The sequence below is a fragment of the Mirounga angustirostris genome, unplaced genomic scaffold, assembly GCF_029215605.1.
Source record: "Mirounga angustirostris isolate CCGP_5_RB_7025 unplaced genomic scaffold, mMirAng1.0.hap1 SCAF_1, whole genome shotgun sequence".
NCBI classification, from domain to species: Eukaryota; Metazoa; Chordata; class Mammalia; order Carnivora; family Phocidae; genus Mirounga; species Mirounga angustirostris.
The window spans coordinates 17348347-17373610 of record NW_026991709.1 but is presented as its reverse complement, the minus strand read 5'-3'; positions in this window follow the sequence as shown (position 1 = coordinate 17373610).

Below are 25264 nucleotides of genomic sequence, written 5' to 3'. Positions count from 1 at the left end.
AAAGATATATCTTTTTATTAGTCAATAAAATACTTGGAAAATATAGTAGCATCCTATTTTTCAATATATTATGAGTTTGACAAGTGTAATTTTCTCTAAAATATTCAGGGGAGCTATAAATAATTATCAGATTAAATCACTTTGATTATTCTTATTGCACAATATTTTTCCTAAAGAGATGAAACAGTTTATAAATTTTTATCCTGTAATTTGCTGTTTGAAATTTAAAATTGTTGGTGGTCAATCAATTCTTGTAGAGAGTGCAGTTACTCTTTCCTCTCCCAATACACGTTTATTAGAATTTTACATTATAAACTTTGCGGAAAGTTTATTTTACATTCCAACTTAGTAGCTTTCAGTATCTAGATTTAGCCGGGTATCTTAAAGTAAAGGGAAAATAATATGTAACAGGTACTACTAATATGCCAGGAATTATTTTATGCTAAATAATTAAATCAAAAGCTCCCCCCAAATCCAGAGCAGACTAACATAGAAGTGAAAATCCTGCAATCATTAATTTTGTCATAAATAACAATTATTAATTTTCTTCTCAATGACTACGCCTCTAATGAAAAACTAAAACTAAACAATTCATTATCTGTTATTATATCATTGACTATATCTCCCTATGCTCTGCCTTTTATTCTCATGACTTATTCATTCCATAACTGGAAGCCTGTATCTCCCACTTCTCTTCATGCATTTAGCTTATTTCCCTCATCCCCTCTCCTCTGGCAACCATCAGTTTGTTTTCTGTATTTATAGGTCTGATTCTGCTTTTTGTTGTTTTTTCGTTTGTTTTGTTTTTTAGATTCCACATATGAGTGAAATCATATGGTATTTGTCTTTCTCTGTCTAATTTCACTTAACAAAATAACCTCTACATCCATCCATATTGTCACAAATAGCGCAATCTCATCCTTCTTTATAGATATATATGTAATATTCCATTGTGCATATATATATATATATAGCACATCTCCTTTATCCATTTGTCTACTGATGGACCCTTTGGCTGCTTCTATATATTGGCTACTGTAAATAATGCTACCGTGAACATAGGGGTGTGTATATCTTTTTGTTTTGTTTATTTATTTGTTTTATTTAAATTCAATTAGCCAACGTATGGTACATCATGAGTTTTTGGTATAATGTTCAGTGATTCATTAGTTGTGTATAACACCCAGTGCTCATCACATCACGTGCCCTCCTTAATGCCCATCACCCAGGTACCCTGTCCCCCCACCCACTTCCCTTTCCACAACCCTCAGTTTCTGTCCTGGAGTCAAGAGTCTCATATGGTTTGTCTCCCTCTCTTGTTTTTTTCCCCTTCAGTTTTCCCTCCTTTCCCCTATTGTCCTCTGCACTATTCCTTATGTTGCACATATGAGTGAAACCATATGATAATTATCTTTCTCTGATTGACTTATTTCACTTAGCATAATACCCTCCAGTTCCATCCATGTTGATCTAATGGTAGGTATTCATCCTTTCTGATGACTGAGTAATATTCCATTGTTTATGTAACCACATCTTCTTTATCCGTTCATCTGTTGAAGGACATCTCAGCTCCTTCCGCAGTTTGGCTATTGTGGACATTGCTGTTATGAAAATTGGGGTGTTTCCTTTTGGGGGGATTAAATACCCAGTAGTGTCATTATTGGATCATGTGGTATTTCTATTTTAATTTTTTGAGGAACCTCCATACTGTTTTCCTCAGTGGCTGTACCAGTTTAAATTCCCACCTAATAGTGCATGATGGCTCATTTATTCCAGTGACCTAAAAGAAAAAAAAAAGAAAGAAAAGGGAAAACTATGTGAAGTGATTATTTATCAGTGTTAGTTATGTATGTGAAGTGTTAATTATCCTGATTGTGGTAATCACTTCACAAAGTATACATATATCAAATTATCACGTTATATACTTTAAATGTATATAATTTTGTCAATTTTTCCTCAATAAAGCTGGAGAAAAGTAAGTAAAAATAAATAAAATAAAGGTTTAATTTACTTCCCTTTCAAAAAAATTCATTTTTTATAATTTTGCCATAAATAATAATAAATTTTCTTCTCAATTACTATGCCTCTAAAGAAAAACTAAAATTACCTATTTGCCATTATGCATATTAAATAAATACCTAATTTTAATATTATTTTCAGTTGTTGTTTAGGTTTATAGATATATTTTTCACCAGACAAGATGGAGAAAAGAACCACTTATCACTTTGCATGTAAGTGTTCAAATCTTATTCATCATTCCTTACATATCTGTGTTTAAATTGCTAAATCCATTCATATTTTTTGCAAGATATATAGTTGGTTTTGGCACATTTTCTTCAATCACATTTTTTCCCCTAATGTCTGCAAAAACCATCTGAAAAACTAGAAACCCACAGACTTGTGGGAACTTTTTGGTTTATGAAATTAAGAATGACCACAGAGAAAAAAATTAAGTCAACTTTCGAGTCAGAAGTTCAACTCTCTGCCAATTTTTTAAAATTTGTATTCATCTGCAAGCCAACTACCCATTACTATATTTCTCATTCCAATTACCTAAATGTGCCAGAATAATTTATACAGTAAACCTGATGTATCATAAATGTGAAAATAAGTAAATTATTCACATAATACTTTTTTATTTCTTCATAGACAAACTCTAGGTATCCAAAAGCTTCATTAGATTTTTCTAACAACACTTGAAAATTGAATTTTTCATATTTCCGCTCACATTGCTTTTTCCGATATTATTAACTGTATTCTATTCTCAAAAGAACATCTGCCTTTTACCTTTTATTTTTCTGGCTGTCTAAATCTAACCATTAGATTTAGGTCCTAGATAGACAGATGATAGATAGATAGGTAGATAGATAGATAGATAGATAGATAGATAGATAGATAGATAGATAGATAGATAGATAGTAGATAGTTAGGTCCTATCAGATCTACGTTCAAACATTCAAATAATCGCATTTCTCTTTCTGTCCCTCCTAATCTTATACGCTCATAACAGATGACCCAACATTATTATAAAAATAGGTTCCTAACTCTCCTTGCCTTTTCTTCATGTCGTCCTTGCAAGCTATCCTCGGTTCCTAGGTTCATAATCTTTTCTTCCCAACATTCAAATACCTTCAATGACAATCAGGAGCCAGACTTTCAAGAGACTGCACGTTTGGTGGTAGCCCTTGTGTTTATAACTAAGCAGGTTATTTTGAGGAAGCCTATGGCACCAAAATCACCAAATAAACTACATTCAGACAAATTGGTTCACTTTTCCCTGGCATCAGTCTCCAAATACCCACTGCCATATTTATTTTGGAGTCACAATTGTTAACCTCGGGTTTATCTTAGATTTACATGTGAAGCTTTTGAAAACACGTGTCCCTATGTCAAGCCCTAGAAATTATGAATCTGCCATTCTGAGGAGGAGAGGGAGTTCGGATTTAAATGTTTCTGACTAAACACCATGAATGTCCATGTTTTTTTTTTAATATGGAATGTTCTTCCTCTTATCACCAAATGTTCAAATTCTACTCCTCAGGTCATATCTCAAATGCTAAATGCTATAATTTCTTCTGTGATAAATCTCCTCACCCCAATTAGGAAAGAACACTTGGTCATTTGAAATTCTTCAGTACTTGGTGTAGTGTGGACATCCCTATAAACCATAACCTTTTCTATTTATATGCCAAATGCCTTAGCAACTTTTCTCACCACATATTTTTCTAAAGACAAACTTGGCTCTGTTTTATTTTTGTATTGTCTAAAGATCCTTACAATTAGAAGATGCTAAATAATTACTTTGTGGGATGAATTTATCCCACAAAGGGCAAGGTGTTCTCGGCAAAAAAAAAAAATTTCTAGCTGAGGTAGATAATGTGGCTTAGACAGAATCAATCAATTTTATATATTGATTAGATAAAAAGTAATGTACCCTCTCATGCTCTGCAGTGCTTATTCTTGACTCAGTGTCAGTGTTCTATCCCTAGAAAATTAGATAGTTATCCTTCCATTTTGAGAGTGCTACCCCATTTTGGTAAGGCAATATATTTTCTCTAAATGGTTCTCCCCTTCTCCCTCTGTAATCCCAACCCAATTCTTAGAAAACACTGTAAAAAATAATTATCTTTGCTACTGACTAATCTGGAAGCTGATCAGGGATGGTGCTTGAGAAAATTAGATTATGTTCACATGAGATTAAATGATTCTACCTCAGACTGTGATCCATCTACACTACCACCAATCAGATGGAAACCTGATAAACGTGATAGACCAGCCAGCGGATCCATTCTATGCATTGTGTCCTTCTTGACATTATTGATTTCTTCTTTGTATTTGAGCCATTAAAGTATCTATAAATTCTCAAACTCTCAAGTCTTTCATTGCCCAAGGGGAGCCCTAAAAATTACAGTCCTCGTTGATGGTGATGCTAAGGAAGATTGCTTCTTTCCAAATGCTCCCCTAATGTCTGCAAAAACCATGGAAGTGTATGTTGATGATGACTTCTCAATTATATCTCTGGATTTGAACACAGCAGTTCCTTCTATGTTACTTGCACTGCTCCTCATGTCTCTGATCCTTGCCTTTGAATCACAGAAAATTTGCGGGAAGTTCTTTCTCCACTTGAATTGTGAAGAAACGTGCCATTTCCCATGCAACCCTGCGCTTGGAAAAGCTCCAATACTTTTATTATTTATTTATTTTTGTCCACCATCACACAGTTTACTAAGAGGTAAATTGATGGTGTGGGCGAAAAGTTTAAACAAACATCCGAGAGGAAGTCATGGTGAAAGCAAGGAGAAGTTCCATGCCTGAGGAAGTAGACGATGTATGGGGAAAACTTCTTCACATTTGCTCCCCATGGCTCAGGCAGAATTACATAGCTTAATATACAGGAACAGCTACTGCCAAGATACACCTAAAACTAATCTCATGGTTCTGTGGTTCCATAGAATGTTTTCTAATTCAGCAGGGGAAATTTACAGAACTTTGTCCAAACCCTCGAAGCATACCTATACTGTATATTTGTGTATTTTGTTATAAAACGAGTGAAAATGTTCAAACACCTTAAGAAAAAACTCTCTCTAATTTTTAGTAATTAACATCTTATTCCCAAAGAGATCATTCACATTTTCAGAGACCAGGGTTATATCCTGCATCCTTTGTATTGATAGTACCCATTTAAATACAACCTTTGACATTTTACTCAAAAATGAATAAATGATTTTAATTGAGTAAAAATTGTTTTGCAGAATAGATTACGACAATTTTCATTCATTTGAAACAGGCTTTAAGAACTGTTTCAACTTGTAAATAATATGAAACAAAAGCAACACCCAAAATAATTGGTCCCATTTTCTTCATAATTACCTTTTAGGGTCACCTTATATAACTAAGGCGTTTCTCTAGAAATCAAATACGGTGAACCTTCAAGGCATACACACACTTTCGGGACATCTGCAACAGATTTTCTTATACTTCTTAGTATAAATATGCTACCCAAAAGTAAGTGCAGTTCAACACTAATTTATTTCTTTCACGTGACTAGGATTGTTATGGACTGAAGACTTATGCCCCCCCCCAATTTCATATGTTAAAATCCTAACCCCCAATGTGATGGTAGTAGGAGGTCAGAGCATTGAGAGGTAATTAGGTCATGAGGACTGAACCCTCATGAACAGGCTTTAGCATCCTTATAAGAAGAGACAAGAGAGCTTGCTGCTCCTTCTCACTGCTCTCCACCATGTAAGGATACAACTGAAAGAGCCATCTGATCATTCAGGAAGAGAGCCTTCATCAAGACTGACCAGCATGCTGATCTTGGACTTGAGCCTCCAGAACTGTGAGAAATAACTGTTGTTGAAACCACCCAGTGTATGGTGTTCTGTTTAAGCTGCCCAAATTGACCAAGACAAGCATATTCATTTTATTCGCCAATTTTTCTATTGATTTCTTCTCTTCTGTATTGTTTATTGGTAACAGTTCTTTTGATGTTAAGGTAGTAAAGAATGTAATCTAAGTATTCAAGAAGCAAATCCAGGTATTAACACGTCTCTACCTCTAATTCAATTTTATAATTTTCCAGTCTGCCAAATGGTGCAGATTCCTGTGCAACCTACTTCAACATAGATGAGGGGCGAGGAGGAGGAAGGGGAAATTCTCACTGCACAGGCACACTTGCAATCTGGCTTCGTTGCTCTGAGTGCAGTAGATATCTCAATGTTGAGCGGTTCTGCCAGAGCAAATCTCTACTAGGCATTTCTAACAGCAATTGTCTAGCATGGCAAATGCTACTGCCTGGTCACCGATGACTCTCCACCTTGGTTTATACACTTAACACTTTGCCCCCAGTGTGTTTCATGCACGTATGACCTTCCCTTAGAGGGAACTGTTACTGTATATGAGGTTTATTTTATAATAGCTTAGAGCCAAATACCTCCCACTGGATCCACACTGATGTCTAGGACACCTAGATCTTGCTGGAAGTGTTATTCACTCCTATAGAGGTGCATGGTTTCTTTAATTTGCCAGATAGCTGCAATCCTGACCTTTAAATCCATGAGGATAGGATTTAAAGCATTCTGCTCCAGTTATCTATTCTAGTTTAATAAACTACCCCAAACTTAATGGCATAAAATAACAATCTTCTTATGCTCCCATATTCTGTGGGTAAGGAAGTTGAAAATGCCACAGTGAGGATGGCATTTCTCTGCTCCCCAGTATCTGAGGACTTGAAAGCAATGCATTGAATGGCTGGGGTCACTGGAATCACCTGGGAGGACTTTAAAAATCCCAATGCCCAGGGCATACCTATCCCAAACCAATTAAATCGAAAGGAAGGGAGCCCAGCACCCGTATTTTTTAAAGTTCACCAGATGATTCGAATGTGCAGCCAAGATTGACAGCCAGTGTCATGGGGCCAGGACATTCTCATTACTATCCTTGGTAATGATTCCCCTGGATATATTCTTTTTTTAAATTTTATTTTATTATGTTATTTTTTTTAAGATTTTATTTATTTATTTGAGAGAGAGAGAATGAGAGAGAGAGAACACATGAGAGGGATAGGGTCAGAGAATGAAGCAGACCCCCCCCCGAGCAGAGAGCCCAATGCGGGACTCGATCCAGGGACTTCAGGATCATGACCTGAGCTGAAGGCAGTCGCTTAACCAACTGAGCCACCCAGGCGCCCTTATTATGTTATTTTAATCACCATACATTACATCATTAGTTTTTGATGTAGTGTTCCATGATTCATTGTTTGCGTGTAACACCCAGTGCTCCATTCAATAGGTGCCCTCCTTAATACCCATCACCAGGCTAACCCATCCTCCCACCACTGGATATATTCTTATGTCTTCTGAGATTCAGAATCAGTCATCTTGCTAAGTTTCAAAAAACAACTCTTTAGAGTGTTGATTCTAACATTTGAAATATATTGAATATTTTGAAGAAGAATTGTCACCTTTACAATATTAAAATGTTCCATACAAGGATATCCTATTTTTCTTAGATTATTTTCATATCTTTTAATGTTATTTTACTGTGTTTTGAATCTTTATTTACTTAAATAACATTTGATAAGTTTATTCTTAGGTATTTTATTTTAACATTTTTGGATATTATAAATGGGATTTTCCCCATTTATGTTTTTAATTGCTTGTTTGGGATATATAGTTAGACTACAGATTTTTTTAATTTAATTTTATTTTATTTTATTATGTATGTTAGTCACCATACAATACATCGTTAGTTTTTGATGTAGTAACCATTGTGCATTTTGTTATGGTTGATATTTCATCAGTTGGGCTTTTTCTAGTAAAAAAGTTATATCATCTATAAATAATAAAAAAAAATTTTTACTTAGTTTCCAACATTTACACTTCCTTTTATGTTCTTACCTTATTTTAGTGGTTTAGCATATAGGAAATATTAAATAATCACATCAAAAACTGGCCAAAACTGATCACTTAATGTGATGGATTTTTGTTCTGCTGTTTCAGGAGGTATCTAAAAGGAGATGGTTAATGATAAGTTTACTCGAATAATTGTGCCTTCCTGAACAATCTATAATTACTGGTTAACCATGAGCCTGATGAAGAGATTGGAGAGACGGAAACATGAGATTGCTGAAGAAGGATGGAAAAGATGAGACTAGCTATCAGAGGATGGAAAGCATGAGAGCTTGGAAAATACTCGGTGATAAAACAAACGCTATTGGGAATAAGTTTTCTAGAAAACTTTCCAAAGCAATTGAGGTATGATATGGATGAGGATGAGACGGATGGATATCTAGAATATTCTGGATACATGCACGCAAATCACTCTCTGACTGCCTTTACAAAAACAGTTTCCTCGAAGCAGTCATTTCGAACTTGAGCCCATGCCAACAGCACATGGAGGTCTTCCTAAAATATATATTCCTGAGTCCCATCCCCAGAGTTTCTGATTCAGTATGTCTCCGGCACAGGTCTTACTAGAGCCTTTAGGAGCAAATGGTGAGAAAAACTCACTCTTGGGTGATTTTTTCCATGATTCGGCAAATGGTTGAGTGAAGCTCTGCCATCACACTGGGGATGTCTTGTTCTCTTTCAAGTTTTGATTCCTCAGTCCCTGCACACAAAACCCACTTTTACATACCTTCCCACACCTGTTTCCATTCCCGGTCTCTGTTACATTAGAATTAAACAATATTTAATGACATGGTAATTTTCAATGAGACATATAGAACCTATAGTTAGGGACACAAATGGTGAAGAGGATGGAATTTTTTTTAAATTATTTTATTTATTTATTTTGAAAGAGAGAGAGAGAGAGCGCGCACATGAGGGGGGAGGGGCAGAGGGAGAAGGAGAGAGAAAATCCCAAGCAGGCTCCATGCTCAGTGTGGAGCCCAATGTGGGGCTCAATATCATGACCCCGAGGTCATGACCTGAGCCGAAATCAAGAGTCATAAATGCTTGACTGAGCCACCCAGGCACCCCAAAGATGGGATTAATTTAAAAAGAACATGATTGGCAAAGAACCACTACCAAAAAGTGTGTGTGTGAGCACATCGGCTTCATTGTTATTAAAACTTCCTTCTTTTCCATTCACAAGAGGTGCCTAGATTGAAAGTCTAATTTAGAAGTTTTCACTGGTGGGAGAAGCTTGCTTATCTATGAATCTAAAATTGGCAATTTGAATTGAGCAATGAACTGTGATTTAGAAAGAGCCGAAAGTGCACCGTTGTTATTCTCATTGGAAGACTCTCAGGTTCCAAATTTTAATGTATGTTCTCCAATCTGTTACTGTTTTCATGTCTTTTTTCCTTAATCAGCTAAATAGTATCACCTGGTTTCCATTCAGCTAAAGATGACTTTTTAAATATGTCACAGCTGTGTTAGAACTGCCAAAGAAAAATTTCACTTACTCTTTGACTTTTAACTCTGGTATATGCTGTGACTTAAGTAGAGTTTACAAATATTTTGGAAGACAGCCTTCATGCTTTACTTCTTGAGCAGATATGTATGGTATTTTATTTCCTGGATGTTTATCAACAGCATTCTATCACATGTCCCCCAGTGGCGTACTTGGGAGCTAAGTGATTGGTAGATGGGAGTTACACTAGCATCATGGAAAAAAGAAGCCAAACACCTTGAACTTGTTTCCTATGAATTTCAATAGCAGAAGGCACATTCACTTAGCAAAGCTTCTAGTTTAGGTTGTTGAAATGCTCCTTTCTTTACCTTCTCCCACAGGAGGGCACTCCTAGATTCCTGCTACAAGATTATGTCTAGCATTTAATCTAGCAGTGATATTAATAACAGATTTAAAAATCAAACTAAATGTTCATAAACGCTACCCCAGAACTCGTTCTTCTTTAATCCTTCCAAAGAGTGACATTCAATCCTTGCTAAAAAGAAGGGATTTTTACCTGTGATTACCATGATTAGTACAAGATGGATATGTGTAGTATGTATATTGCATGAATATTATATATATAATTGAATTAGTTCTTTTGGTTCTTTCCAAAAAAAAAGACAGAAAAAAGGTAGAATTTTACATGAAACAAATGTGTGCCATTATCTAAACCACAGTTGTGCATATTCAATGATATTACACACGCTTAAATGTTCAATATTTTAAAAAGCAAACATAAATAAGGGAAATAAATAAATACATAATTTTAAAATGGCTTTTAAAATGCTTCAAGTATATTTCATTTGTTGTTTGGATACAAGCCATTTAAGATTTTCTTTTTTTCTGCTTATGTTATTTTTGGCAAAGAACCCTGTGTTGAATTAATTCCTTTATTTATGTACAGAGAAAAAAGCAGTACACGTGTGGGTGAGAGATTCATTTCTTGGTGCTGTGTATTGTTTTATAATTTTATAATTCTATAGGTTACATTTATCTTTCAATATGTTACATTTGACAATAAATGAAGAAAACTATTATTTCCATCCTTCTCTAAAAGAAACCTAGCCTCCCTTGCTCGTATAAATTAAATAAAAATGTTCAACTTCCATTTCTGAAGCTCTGATTATTCATCAATATAAATTGAAGAGTAGCTTTATAAATATGCATTCTGCTGTTGGTTTCAATATGTATCTACTTAAAACTTTTTAATTTTCTTTCTTTTTGATTTGACATAAATTTTATTTGCTAACTCAAATTTGAGGACCACTTAGCTACTTAGCAGCCATGGTTTTACATTTTTTCTGTGTGTGTGTACATCCCTGAACAATCAGTAGCACTTAATTCTTTCTTATTTACATGTTTTAATTTTATAAAATTAATTATGCAGTTTGAATTTTCAACCAACATTGCTTTCTATCTTCTACCTATTAGCAATATATACAGCCATTAGTAAGGTTTATTCATTTTAACTACTGCAGTTTACATGATAGGTCTTATTTTGAAGGTGTGTCCTGGTGAGTATATACAGAAATTTCCCTGTAGTACACCTCCACAGTCCAAATTCTAGGCATTTTCAGCTTTGCTAAACATTGCTGAATGATTGTCCCATGTAACTGTACAAATTCACACTCCCACTCTCAGTTTCCAACTTCCTGTTTTCCCTACCTCTTCTCAATCTGGATATTAACAGATGGCAGCAATTTCAAAAAACTAAAGCAGATCAATATTCCATAATGACTTGGGAAAATGCCCAGGATATACTTTATTTTGGAAGGAAAAAAGTAAAGAGCAAATGTCAAATTAGAATGTGTAATATGACCTAATTGCTGGTCAAAATATATAATAAACATGTGTAGTAACAAACTGCATGATCTAAGCTTGATGCATATCAAATGGCCAGAATCATTTAGAACCATTACCTCGGGAGCATGAACTTGAAGTGCAAGAATGACGTGATGAAACTTTTACTTGTGGTATTTTGTATTCCTTGACTTATTAGAATCAGCAAGTAATACTTGGTAATTACAAGTTTTGGATTTTGCCAGTTAAAAAAATAAAGAGAACACAAAGAACACTCTAATGTCCTTGTACAGGAAATATTCCCAGGGACAGCCCTGTTAATTTCAGGAATAATCAGTCTTTTAAGAGAATAGAGAGGGTCACCAGGGTCACCCTTCAGAGCTGTGCAATCTGTTTACTACACAATTCTGGGGACATCGCCCATAGAGACTATTTGAATGATACGTCCTAGAGCTGTGTAGTGCATCACGGGACCAGTGGTGAGTGATAGTTTTGCTAACAGGAAAAGACTCTGGAATCTCTGAGGAATAACTCTATTTGCTATAGATCAAAATGGTAAAATAGTCTCATCTGGAGTTTCTGAGCCACCAGATCTTTGTGCAGACTACATGAAAACTAGAGGCGGTCGTCCTGAAAAAGACGTGCACTAGAATACACGCCTGGGCACCCCTCAGATTCTCATCCTGGCTACGTATTCCCAGGTGACTCCATTCCAAGGAGCTAGATTTCTGGGCAATTACTGTCTTCTAATATGTTATGGGATTGGGATTTTATACCCAATATTTTACATTCTATAGGGAATAAAATGCAATTCTTAGAGCTTCATTGGAGGCAGAAGTTGATGCTTTAATGGGCAAACTACCACAGCCCTCATCAAGGGGCTGCAAAGTAGATGGTTGTTGGCCAGGCTCTTGTGCTTGGAGAGGCATCTGCACTTAGATTTGCTGTGAGGTTGTCATATATTTTCTCAAACGCTTTATTTTTTTTAAAAAATTAACTAAATTTTGATTGAAATAACTTCACTTTAGTTCTGGGATTTAATATCTACTCTGTTAATAAAATCCACATTATAAAATGGTAGTATTAATTTCAAAGCATAAGACACAATCTTGCAATGTTAACTGATGCATAGAATGTACTTTTTAACCTGAAAATTCATTGGTTCCTTGTGAAAAGATCAAACTTCCTTTAAAAAAGTGTTCATGCAGTATTGACACAGATTGTCTTACCAGTATCAGCATCTAAGAATTCTTTATTCACTATAAAAGCTTAAACGAATCATTAAAATCGATAAATATGATATTTGCTTTTAAATTTATGTGCACGTTGCATTAATCTTGAGCATCATAGTCTTGCTAGTTTTTAAACCTTCACAAATACATTCTAAAATATAGGTTAGCATGTCATCTATTTTTATTTTAATTTGAATATTTAAATTGGTCTTAATTTTGGCAGAAACGATCGGTGAATAGTTAATTATAAGAATTGTAGTGTTTATATACTTGATCATAATATACATGGATGCTGTGTAGGGAGAATAAAGAAAAGACATGAATATGTCTTTATTACATAAATTGCATTTGCATAATTAAAATGTTATTTATCGGTCACAGGCAGCTGGAATGTTTTTCATATAAAATTTATGACAACACATACTATATGACTTTTTTTGGTTGGGAAAGCTATTACCAAAAAGATAGAAAATAAAACTTTCTTTGAAGTGAATTTCTTAGAGAGTCGATTTAGAAATCCAGAAGATCATTTCCAGTCATATATTAGCTTTTAAATCTATTGTTATTGTTTCCAAGAGAATGGGTGCATGATATCAGTGTGTGTGTATCAATTTAATATACATATGTTTATGATAAATTTTACTGTTCATGCAATTTTTCTAAGTTTGAAAGTTGTTCAAAATGAAATTTAAGTAAATATATACATATCTACATATATATTTACTACATATGTATTTGCTAGTGATTTGCATTTTTTCACCCATTTTATTTCAATTTTAGAATTATTTAAACATGATTACTACTCTCTTAGTTGCTTGCAATATGTGAAATACTGACCTGACCTATACAGTAATACATATTCACCCAACATATGAGAGAAAACTTCTGAAAAATTGCCAAGAAGAAAACTTGAGCTGGACTTGACTGGGACTCTAAAGAGAATAGAATGCAGGATGGAAGGAAGAATGGTATTTGATAGTGAGAAAAAAGAAGGTGGGTTGATAGTGATATAGAACCTAATCTTATCAAAAAGAAGGGAGTGGGTCTTAAATTTGACATCAAGGGGATTTGATATGACGTGGAAAGGAAGTCAAAACCACTGATGTGACCTTGGAATGATAAAACGTGGGAAAAGGAAATGCTTTCCTTAGAGTCCTGCAAATGATTTTTTAAATGGGTCATTAAATTGGGATTAGGCTCTCACAAAAGCATCTCTATTACTGCCCCACACAATCTGATCAGGTCATTACTATCCCTTGGTAATTTTCCTCATCATGAAATTTCAAAACATACACATATGTCTATGTTTGACACCCTTAGACTCCTCCCAATAAATGCAAGTCCCCATGAAAAGTAACTCAGAAGGATTTTTAATTAAAAGACAAAGCATATCCAATTCTTCATAAAACCAGTTGCCCGGGTTTTATTAGACCCACCCAGATTATTCTGATGTCCTGGGAAGAAAGAATGTTGCATATTTTCATGGATAGAGTACATTGTAGTTAGCCTGTTATCACATGATTCTCCTTGATTAAAAAATGGATACATTTATTTTGAAAAGTGTGAGATGAAATTTCCTTTCATCTAAGTCAATTTATCTTCTTATAACACCAAAATAAATGGTTCTTTGCTAAATTCTCAAAGTGGTATGCTAATGTGTTCATTTTTTGCTTTGCCGCTATAATTAATTTAAGCCAGAAAGAATGATGACAGTGTTTATATTATAAATGACTTTTATCATGTGTTATCTCCATACTTTGTAAGAAAAAGGATTAAATCTTTTAGCTGATCTGTTAGCTTATTTTTTTAAGTCTCCGAAGCTCATGATGAATTACTGATAAAACTATATTTCATAAATTAAATTCATTCCATCCAAATTGGCTCCCCAACATAATTTATTCAATTTGGTATTGAGTTTTGCTATTTTTTTTCCTATTTTATTTAAGCTAACAGATTTAGTTAAGGCAGTCATTTAAGGACATTTTTCTGTTTATGTTAATGAATCCAATGTGTTACATAATTCTATGTGGCTATCCATAATATATTTCTGAACACTTTTCTTAATAGTGTTGCAAATATTAAGTTCCACAAGGCTTTTCCTGTGGAAAATGTTTTCTCCCGGGAGGTTTTAATCGCTTTCAGAAATATTCCAGAGATTAAAATTGTTGCAAGTCCAAAGCAAATTATTCTCTGATCTGATACAGTCTCTTTTTTTTTAAGATTTTATGTAGAAAGGGTGTCGATAACTATACTTTAAAATTAAATTAGAAAGAAAATAAATTTGTATTAAGACTTTGTGCAAGTCATCATTAGTTGTACCTGTTTTTCCAACACCATTATCTAGTCTTAGTGTTTTTTCTCTACAATGTCTAGGCCAGAGAATCTCAAATATTGTGTTTCAGAATGCCAGGGGACTTGCAAAATACATATTTCCACGGCCCTCTCAGAAAGGCTAAATCAGTAGCTTCAGGGTATGGATCACTTCGTGAACACTGAAGATAACTTGAGAGTAAGTTGTCTGCAGATTACACATGAAGATACACTAACAAAAGAATGTGTGTTTTAGAGTATTTCTTAGGTAAAACTTGCATAAATATATTTCCCATTTATCTCCTCACTCAAATATAAGCTCCCTGGGGTGTGTGTGTGGTAGAGGAGACTTTTTATTTGTGTTTACTGCTCTATCCTCAAAACCTAAGACCTGGTCTATTTTAGGTGCCTAATAAATCTTTGCTCAAGAAAAAACAATGTGAATGATAAATAAAATGTGACTGTTTCGGTTTCTCATTCTGCTATTGACAACGGCTTAGGATAGGGTCCTATTTGTATGACTTCTTTGTAGAGAATCTCCCAAAATAGATGCTTGATTTATTAATGTGCTTCTAACCATTGGATCACCGTCCAAACAGCACTACCATTCATATGCTGAGGCCACGCTGATATACTTAAAAATACTTTTTGTAGTTTGAGGGATCATAGATGGTATTCTTGGGGAACAGAGTCCCAGATGTGATTTTCTCCAGCATGTACTTCATTCATAGAATCTGTGGGTGAGGTAGAACACTTAAGGAGAGATAGTAAAAGACTGAATTGAGAAAGCTTGTCAATAGGCTTTTTAGAAGGGCTGCAAGCTCTTCCTCTAGTTTGTATGAAGAGAACCCACCCTGGAGAGGTAAAAAGAAGCAGGACGGTGTGTGGGTGGAGGCTCTAAGCCCTCCTGTGCAAGTTTCATTGTCTATTAGACTTATTTACAAATCACAGGTTTAAATATAAAATTATGAAGAATTTCTCCGATACGTGGCAACTTCCAAGCATTAAACCGCAAGGACAAGGCTCTTGTTAGCACAGGGATCTCTGTGCCAGCCAGGCTCACAGAGAGGGTTAAGGTTTCCTACATCCCATTTTGTGTATCTAAGGGTATCTTTTAAACACTGGAAAAAACAAAAAAACAAAAAAACCAAACATCTCTACACTAGCTTGTGTGCAGCATTAACATACACTGTTCTGTGGACAACCTACAGGTGATAATGTGAGGTCCATACTCCATACTCCACATCGAATAACTAACGTGGAGCTTTTAGGTTTCCTTGAAAGAAGGTAAATGATCTGTCGGTACCGACTGCACTACCCAGGTGTTGACTAGGCTGTCACAAAGCTGCTTACCACTGGGCAAGAGAGGCACCAGCATTCTCCTCAGACTGAACTTCCTCTCTTCATGACCCCCACCTCCTATAAGATCATCTGTCAGCTGCGCTCGCAGTGGGCAGCTGGCACGGCATTGTCGCATTCTTCCTCTCTTCTATTTCCAGCTCCACGTTACAGGACAGATTTTTATTCTGCTTCCATTTTGCCCTTTCTTCTCATATGTTTCTTTCAGAAGTAATAAAAATTGAACAGTGGTAGTTCTCTTATTATTGTCATCGTAACAACCCTACATTTCCTCGAGGCAGTATAGTTTCCTCTGAATGACTGAGGGAAAGACATCTATAAGTGTTTGGAAAAGTAGACAGAAATTGATATATTGAGAGGTAATCACGTTGAACATATATGGCATGTGAGGTATATTCTCCAAAAAGACTTTGTGATATGAAACACAAATAAGCACTTTTGACCAAAGTATATTTCCTTCTGTGGGACACAGATAAATTTTCAGGATAATGAATGACAGGCAAATTAAAAAAAAAAAAAAATTGAGGCCTTTTCTTAGAAAAAGAAATGAAAAAGGGCTCAAAAATATTAAGAGATGTTCAAGTGAACTCACATTATGATAAACTCAAATTAAAACTGTACCTTGATATACCATTTCTCACCTCTCAGATGCAAAAATTCAAAAATTTGACACCATACATTGATGGGATATTGTTATTTTCATAATTGTGTGTATATATATATATCTTTGATATATATATCTTTGATATATATATATAATGGTTGCTATGTATAAATTCTATTTGGATCTTGGTCCTCACAAACTAAGTTTTTAAAAATAATATACAGGTTCTCCCTTAACAATTCTTCTATTTTCTTTGCTCCAAATGCTGTTGTTACTCACACTCCTGTCACTGGATCCTCTGGGTCATCTGTTGTCATGCGGCAGCAGCTGGGCCTGCAAACCCCTCAGCTCCTTCCAAATCTCTGAATCCTGGACAAGGACTAGCCTGTGACATAGAAGCAATGGTTATGTATATGCTGTTTAAGTAGCTCCACAATTGCATAAGGACGAATTCTTATTTTTTTTAAAAATCTCATAATCTATATCATTCCAAGAGGGTCTGTTTTCTGATACAACCTTGATTGATACAGGCCTCGAAAAATTGGTAAAAACTCACCTAATTCTGTATTCAAGTCAAGTCACAGCCTACCAAAACAATTCCATGGAAATGAACTACAAGACAGAGTTTTCAAGGCCTTGGGAGAGATATACGTATGTATGTGTATATTTGTATCAGCTTGTCTTTTTGGCTGAAATTATTGCATGTTAGTGATAATACAGATTTCTGCCAGCAATTATTATTTTTCCATGATTTTGCAGCTTTCAACTTGACCACCTTTCATCCATTTCAATACTTCCCCCAACATGTGTTTAAACTCTTTCAATATTATTAAATTCGTTTCATGAAGCTAGTTTTTCTTTCAAGACTTTTTAAAAATTTATTTGACAGAGAGAGACACAGCAGGAGAGGGAACACAAGCAGGGGGAGTGGGAGAGGGTGAAGCAGGCTCCCTGCCGAGCAGGGACCCCGATGCAGGGCTCGATCCCAGGACCCTGAGATCATGACCCGAGCCAAAGGCAGACACTTAACCACTGAGCCACCCAGGTGCCCCTCATGAAGCTAGTTTTATCCCAACACTAGAGCCAGACAAAGACAGAAAACCAAAACAATACAAAATCTAAATATTGATAACTGTCATGAATAAACATGCAAAAATCCTTTCCAAAATTGATTTTATCAATATTTAAAAATAATTATACTCCATGACCAAGTGGAATTTATTAATGTGATGCAAAGTTGGTTCACTATTCAAAAATCAATCAATGTAATCCACCATATTAACAGACTGAGGGGAAAAAAATGATCATACCAATTGAGGCAGAAAAAGCATTCAACAGAACTCAATGTCCATTCATGATTAAAAACTCAGAAAAATAGGAAGAGAAAGGTACTTTCTCAACTTGATAAAAAACATGTTTTAAAAAAACCTACAGTTAATATTACATTTAATAGTGAAGACTAAATACTTCTATGAGCAGGCATAACACAAGGGTGTCTGCTCTTACAACTCTTATTGAACAGCACCAGAAGTTCTAGCCAGGGCGATGAGAAAAAAAAACAAAATAAAAAAAAAAACAAAATAGAAGTCATACAGGTCAGACAAAATGAGATAAAGTTGTCCCAATTTGCTGATGACATGATTGTCTACATAGAATCTACCAAACAAAACATAACTCCACTAGAACTAGTTAAGTGGAGATCAGCAAGGTCACAGAATACAAGATAAACAAACATATGCAAATCAATTGTATTTCTATATATTAGCATGGATAGTGACATTAAAAATGTAAACCATTAATAATAACAGTACTAAATTGTAAATCAAATAAAATCCACACAAAACATATGCGCTGAAAACTGCAAGATCTTATAAAAGAATTCAAGAAATATTTGAATAAATGGAGAAATCTATGGTGCTAATAAACTGGAATATTCAACACAGTAAAGATGTAAATTCTCCCCAAATTGCAATACTGTTTAACACAGTTCTAATCAAAGTCCCAGAAAGATATTTTTGCAGGCATAGACAATATTGTTCTAAATTTTGTATGGGAAGGCAAAGAAATTAGAATAGCTAAAATGATATTTAAAAAAGAATATTTAAAGTAGCAAGAATCAATCTACCTGACTTCAGGTAATCAAAACTATGTAATATTCCTGAATGAAAAGATGCACAGATCAGTGGAACAGAATAAAGGACCCAGAAACAGACCTGCCCAAATATGCCTAACTGATTTTTTATAAAAGTGCAAAAGAAATTCAATGAAGGAAGGATAACTTGTTGAAGAGATGGGTCTGGAGCAACTGGGTATCTATAGGCCAAACAAAAAATAAAATAAATAAAATGAAACTTGACCTAAACCTTCCACGTTACACAAAACTAACTCAAAACAGATCATGAATTTAAATGTAACCTGTAAAGTTATAAAACTTGTATTAAAATGCAAGAGAAAATTTGGGGGATCTACGTGAAGGCAGAGTTTTCTTATTTAAAATAAAAAATACAATACATAAAAGGAAAAATCAATTTGGACGTCCTCCAAATTAAATAACATTTACTCTGCCAATGCCCTTGTCAAGGAACTGAAATGTGTAATTATCTTTTCAAAAAGAATTTCAAAAAATATTAGTATTTTAATGTAGAGATATTTCTGAATGCAGAAATAAGCATTGAGAGAGCAAAACAGAGCTCACTTGGAATATCTTGCACAATGAAATTGAACTACACATTCTACTAAGTACAGAGCAGATGGTCAAAATAAAGAATATCTGTGTCATCTCCTTCAGTAAGTGATAAGACCTTAAAAAAGTCAACACGTTCTGTAGCATAAATTATAGGTTTTGGCGTCAGAACCTCACTCCTAAACTTAACAGCATTATAACTTGAGAGAAATTACTTAACATCTCTAAGCTCTGAGTTCTTCAGCTATAAATTTATAGTAGTGACCTCACTGAGTAACTAGTAGATAAAATAAGTTAATTCATTTAAAATACTTATCGCTGTCTAGCACTGACTAGTCACTCAAAAAAAAAAAGTGTAAGTATAAGAGGAATATGGCTGGCCTCTCTATTCTGAAAAATCTGTTTGCCTTTTGTCCATCAGTTGGCATAGGATTCAGTCATTTGATTTTAGATTAGATTTTGATTAGAACCACTTTTTGTCACTGGTTAAGAAACAGGATCTCTGTAAGAAACCCATTTCAGGCTTAGAAATGGGGAAAGAGGCAAAGAGGCGTACGTCAAGGGAAAGGTGTAAAAATATACAGTGAAATTCAACATCAAAACCCTAACACATATTTTCCATCCCTTGCAATGATGCTACGTGGAGTTAATAACAGTGATATAACACATGTGCTAGAGTCAGTCTCATTCATTAAACATAATTTTGTCAATTTACCACCACCTGCTAGACCCTTTACTACAGAGTCGGTTAAGGGAGATCACTTTAAAAGTACAGAAAATTGGGTTCTTTTTATAACTGTTCTCCATGAATAAAACGCCTTTAAATTCTGGAATCCCTTCCTTCCTGCCAATTAGTGCCAGCTCGAGTTAGAACCACCTCCACACGGAGTTATTAGCCAGCTATGCGTAACACTTCGCCCTTAGCCATCAAAAAGATCAAGCCTCTGAACAAATGAGTGCAGGACTTACCTTAAGAGCCAGTTATTGAAACTTGGATGTAAACCAAACCCCAAATATGCCAGCTATGGATTCTGCTCTATTTCCCAAGAATGATCATCTTGATCCAATCATTTCGCAAAGGGATTCTGGGGTGAAACTCAGAGGCAGGAAAATACTTTCCTCCTAAAATAAACACGTGGATTTGACATTGAGGGAGAAATGTAAGTTTAATCCTTTCCCAAGTCAGAAGGCACATGTTTGGAGAATAGAATTTGCTATCCATTCCATGCTGTTTCAAGCAGGAGGATGACCCACTGACTTATTTTAGCCCCTATCTTCCCAAATTAAGTACAGAGAGTTATTGTATAAGGAAGACTTGAACCACTGTCATCAGGCCACCTGTGGAGTCATCGGCCCGTCAATTCTCATTCTTACATATAATTTGTATGAGCTCAGTATATTTTGAGATGTGAAAATATAAGTAAGCTATAGACATAAGTCGCATGCCTGATAGCAATTACCAAGAGAAAAAGGAGTAGAGATACTTCTGAAGCATTTGTAGCTTCTTTCCTTTTGACATATCTTGGAAAATGTCTTACATTGTGAACTGAGCAGTTTAATTCTGTGCATTAGTGGGGAATAAGCAGCCCAAAGTTGGAAACAGCCTGGAAACAAAAATAGTTGTGAGAATTAAAAGTCTTTTGCTGGGAGAGAAAGTGGGGAGGAAGATGAGACTGGAAATAGAAAAGTGGAACTAGCTCATAAATAAAGTGCTACTCAAAATTATTTTGAGTCTCAGGATTTGGCAGGAAATTTAGTGGTAACTGAAATTGGGAGCACAACTGAAATATTTTAACTAAAGTGGTCCAAGCACAAGAATGTCAAGATAATTCATTCAATGCTTATATAGATGTAAAATAGGAAGTAAGCATATTTTGGTAAAACTGCTTAGGGTTATATGTTTAACATTTTAATTTTGATGGTATCAGTCAACAAATGAATCAATAAATGAAACCTTGAAAATAATTCAATAATTCTTTTCACATAAAATTATTTATGATAAAATTTATCTATGTGTTATTTTATCATATAATTATTAGATATGAAAATCCAATACTAAAAATACATTTTAAAATGCTTTATAATGGTATTGTTGTTGAATAGATCAATGAACAAATGATCTTCCAAAGTCTATGGAAAGAAAATTTCTGATTTTCAGCTTGAAAGGTATTTTTTACTACAAATAGATGTTTTTCACTACCATTATCTCACCAAGATAATATGGTTTGAAATGTTCCGTGGTCTGTTCAAGGACCATTTTGGAAACTTCTCAACCAGGATCTGAAAACCCTACCCACTTAGGATGAGATAGACACAACTTTAAGGTAGGCTACTGTGTTATATTGGTTCTTATTTATTTTCTTGTATAAATATTTACTGTCTTCCCAATAGTGTCTGTTTCCCCAATGGCTTTTACAACTTCTTGATAGCCTTGATTCTGTCCTATCTCCCCAGAGATTGTTAGGTTATGTTAGATCCCAACTGAATAAAATGAAAATAGGACTTGCTTCAGACACAAAGATAAACAAGGAGCTGAGGACCTTGAGAAGAAGCATAGTTAAACATCTCTCAGGCAATCTAAATGTACATTAAATATTACTATCAGTTGTTAGTTACCAATCTTGGGAAATTGAAGATTTAAAATGTGAAGTCTTAACGTGCAAATTAGTAACTGCATGATAAGCCATAATCTGCAATCTCTTTCAATAAACACTGAACTTTTTTTTAATTTGAAAGAACTAGTAAGTATAAATTAAAGTATCTTAAAGGTCTTATTATTTTATGGTTCATTATAAGGATTATTTTAGGAATTTTTTCCTTGAAAAATGCTGGATAAATATAAGTGACATATGAACAAAAAAAAGTATATCTAATAGTTCTGTTGTTAAGGCCTTATTAAAGATCTTTGTACATCTTCTTTCAAAGATTTTCAACCAATCCCTATATCGAGATTAATTTGGCTTATTCATTTTTCTGGTCTGTTTTCTTGGGTTTTGATGGTGGTGGTGCTATTTTTAGCCCAGGCTTAACCTGGAATCTGAAATAAAATATAAACTATTAAAATTGATGATGAATGAAATAGTTGATTGGTAGAAGAAGTGTTGATAGTATCTAAAACATTCCCCCCATTCCAGCTTTTAGGGTTGGGTGTAAATTAATAATACGCTAAAACGTCTTTTAATTTAAAATATAAAAATTAAAGGAGATGGTTTGGGGTTTAGGTTGGCATGTCTGAGACAGGTGAGGGTACACTGATGTGTTGAGAGTTTCCTGACTGAAGTCTCCTAAAGCCAATGGAGAAGTGAAAATGTTGAGACACCTTCAGGAAACCTGAGTTAACACTAAGGAGTTCAACAGAACTTCACTCTTCTGCTTAACATCACCACCAAGCCACCATCAAAACATTTATTACATTTAGAATATGGTATATTGGATTCTTTTGAAAAAATCATAGTTTTCTAAATCTCTCAGAAAAGGACTCTTGATAGAGAAATAATATAGTTGCAAAAACAATTTTACAAATTCACTGTTTTTATACATAAATTTAATTTTTCCAAGATTCAAATTAACTAAGAAAATTGCTTTCTCTTATAACTACTGAATAAATATAAAAACTTTATCTTTTTAATAGCTATCAAGATAGATATTAACTATAGAGGATATTAAACTGTGTTTTATTCAAGTAGTGGTAGTACCTGTTCTCATGTATTTTTCCTTGCAAAAACAGGGCACAAAAATCTAGAAAGAAGGATTTTAATATAATGTAAGAAAATGGTAGTACATACTCTTCCTGATATGATATTCTGGCAACCAAGAGGTAAAATGAAGTAGATCAAAGCTAAGGAAAAGCCATGAGGAGAATTCCACAAAGAGCTGCTTCTGTCGATGGTTATTTCACACACACACACACACACACACACACACACACACACACACACACACACACAGTCCAAATCCAAATCCAGCCAGTGGAAGGAGAAGAAATAAATGATGTAGTGTAAATACTGTTGGTCTTAATCCTTAAATGCCTGAGTCGCCTCTCACTAACTAGTACTATGACATTGGTCATACTTCTGGACCAAAGTATGAATGTTGGATTCCTCAGGTGGGAAGGAAGAAATTGAAATTGTGGGATATCCTACATTTTTCCTCACTGTGTAAACTTTTGTCATCTCATAATGGCCAGCAATTTATGCCATACATGCTACTGGAAAATAATTAAATTTCACAGTAAAGCACTACTATAGTGACTCTACTTAGGATTTGAGGGACATATTTTTTTCATGACTGTATAAAAGCTTTAAGAACAAAAGTGTGCTGTAAAATACTCAGAAAGAACCTATTCAAGTAAGTGTTTTCTCAGTGACTGAAGGAGTAATGTTTACTTTAAAGAATAGTTGCAATGAGCTCGTCATTTTACTCATTTCATCTTGTCTTATGATTAAATGTTAGAACACCTTATAAGAGGAGCACCTGGGTGGCTCAGTCAGTTAAGCGTCTGACTCTTGATCTCAGCTCAGGTCATGATCTCAGGGCCATGAGATCAAGCCCCATGCTGGACATGGAGTCTGCTTAAGATTCTACCTCTCCCTCTGACCCTTCACCCACGCTCTCTCTCTCAAAAAAAAAAAAAAGAAAAGAAAAAGAAAAAGAAAAGAACACCTTATCAGAGGCTGAGAATCATGATATCAGTGCAGCTGTCCGATAGATACATCAGTCATGGTTGGGAATGAAAACCAAATAGTATACTCTTCCGGGGACAATAGGTGAACACTTGTATGCAAGTCAGTTGTTTTTTGGGTTTTTTGTTTGTTTTTTTTTAAAGTAATTAATTTATTTTTTTAGAGAGGGGGAGGGCAAAGGGAAAGGAAGAGAGAGAATCTTAAGCAGGCTCCATGCCCTATGGGGAGCCCGACATGGGACTCGATCTCATGACCCTGAGATCGTGACCTGAGCCAAAATCAAGAGTCAGACGCTTTAACTGACTGAGCCACCCAGGTGCCAGTGACAGAAATATTTGAAGTGTTGTTTGTATTTCTACAAAACATTGTGACTTATTATCAAGTCCCTATGTCACACTGAAATCCTCCATTTCCAAAAGATAACAGCTTTAGAAATGTATCAGTGCATCCCACAAACCTATAGAGAGTTCACAAAGTTATCTTTATAGAATAGGAGATAGGTCATTTTAATTTAAAGATGAATGTATTCAAACCATTTATTTAAACAAGACTGTTTACTACTCACATATCTTAGTCTGCTCAGAGTGCCGTAACAAAATACCATAGACCGGGTGGCTTGAACAACAGATTGACTTTCTCACAGGGGGGCTAGGAAGTCCAGGATCAAGGTGCCAGTTGATTTGGTTTCTGATGAGAGCCTCTTCCTGGTTTGTAGATAGCTGCCTTCTCACTGTATCCTCACATGTCAGGGGAAGGAGAGACAAAGTGAGTTCTCTGGTGTCTCTTTTTATAAGGACTTGAATCATACAGGATCAGGATACTAACCTTGTGACTTTTTTTTAACATTCATTACTTCCTTACTTCAAATATAGTCATACTGGGGGCAAGAGTTTCAATTTACAAAATTTGGGGAGACACAATTTAGCCTACAGTATCTTGCTCTCTCACTTATTTCAGTACATGAACTCACTGTTTATTTCTGGCTTGTATATAAGCACATCATGGTCGTTATCACTACCATTTGGAGTAACAAGTTGTTCAAGCCCACACGACACTCTGATGTGTATCTCAGAACCATCTGTGTGGGGAGAAGAAAGGGGGAAACATTTGTCTATTGACTCCCCTCCCCCATTGACAGGAATTTTGCTGCTTGTGTTAACTCTCCTACACGTCCATGTTACACATGGGTTTA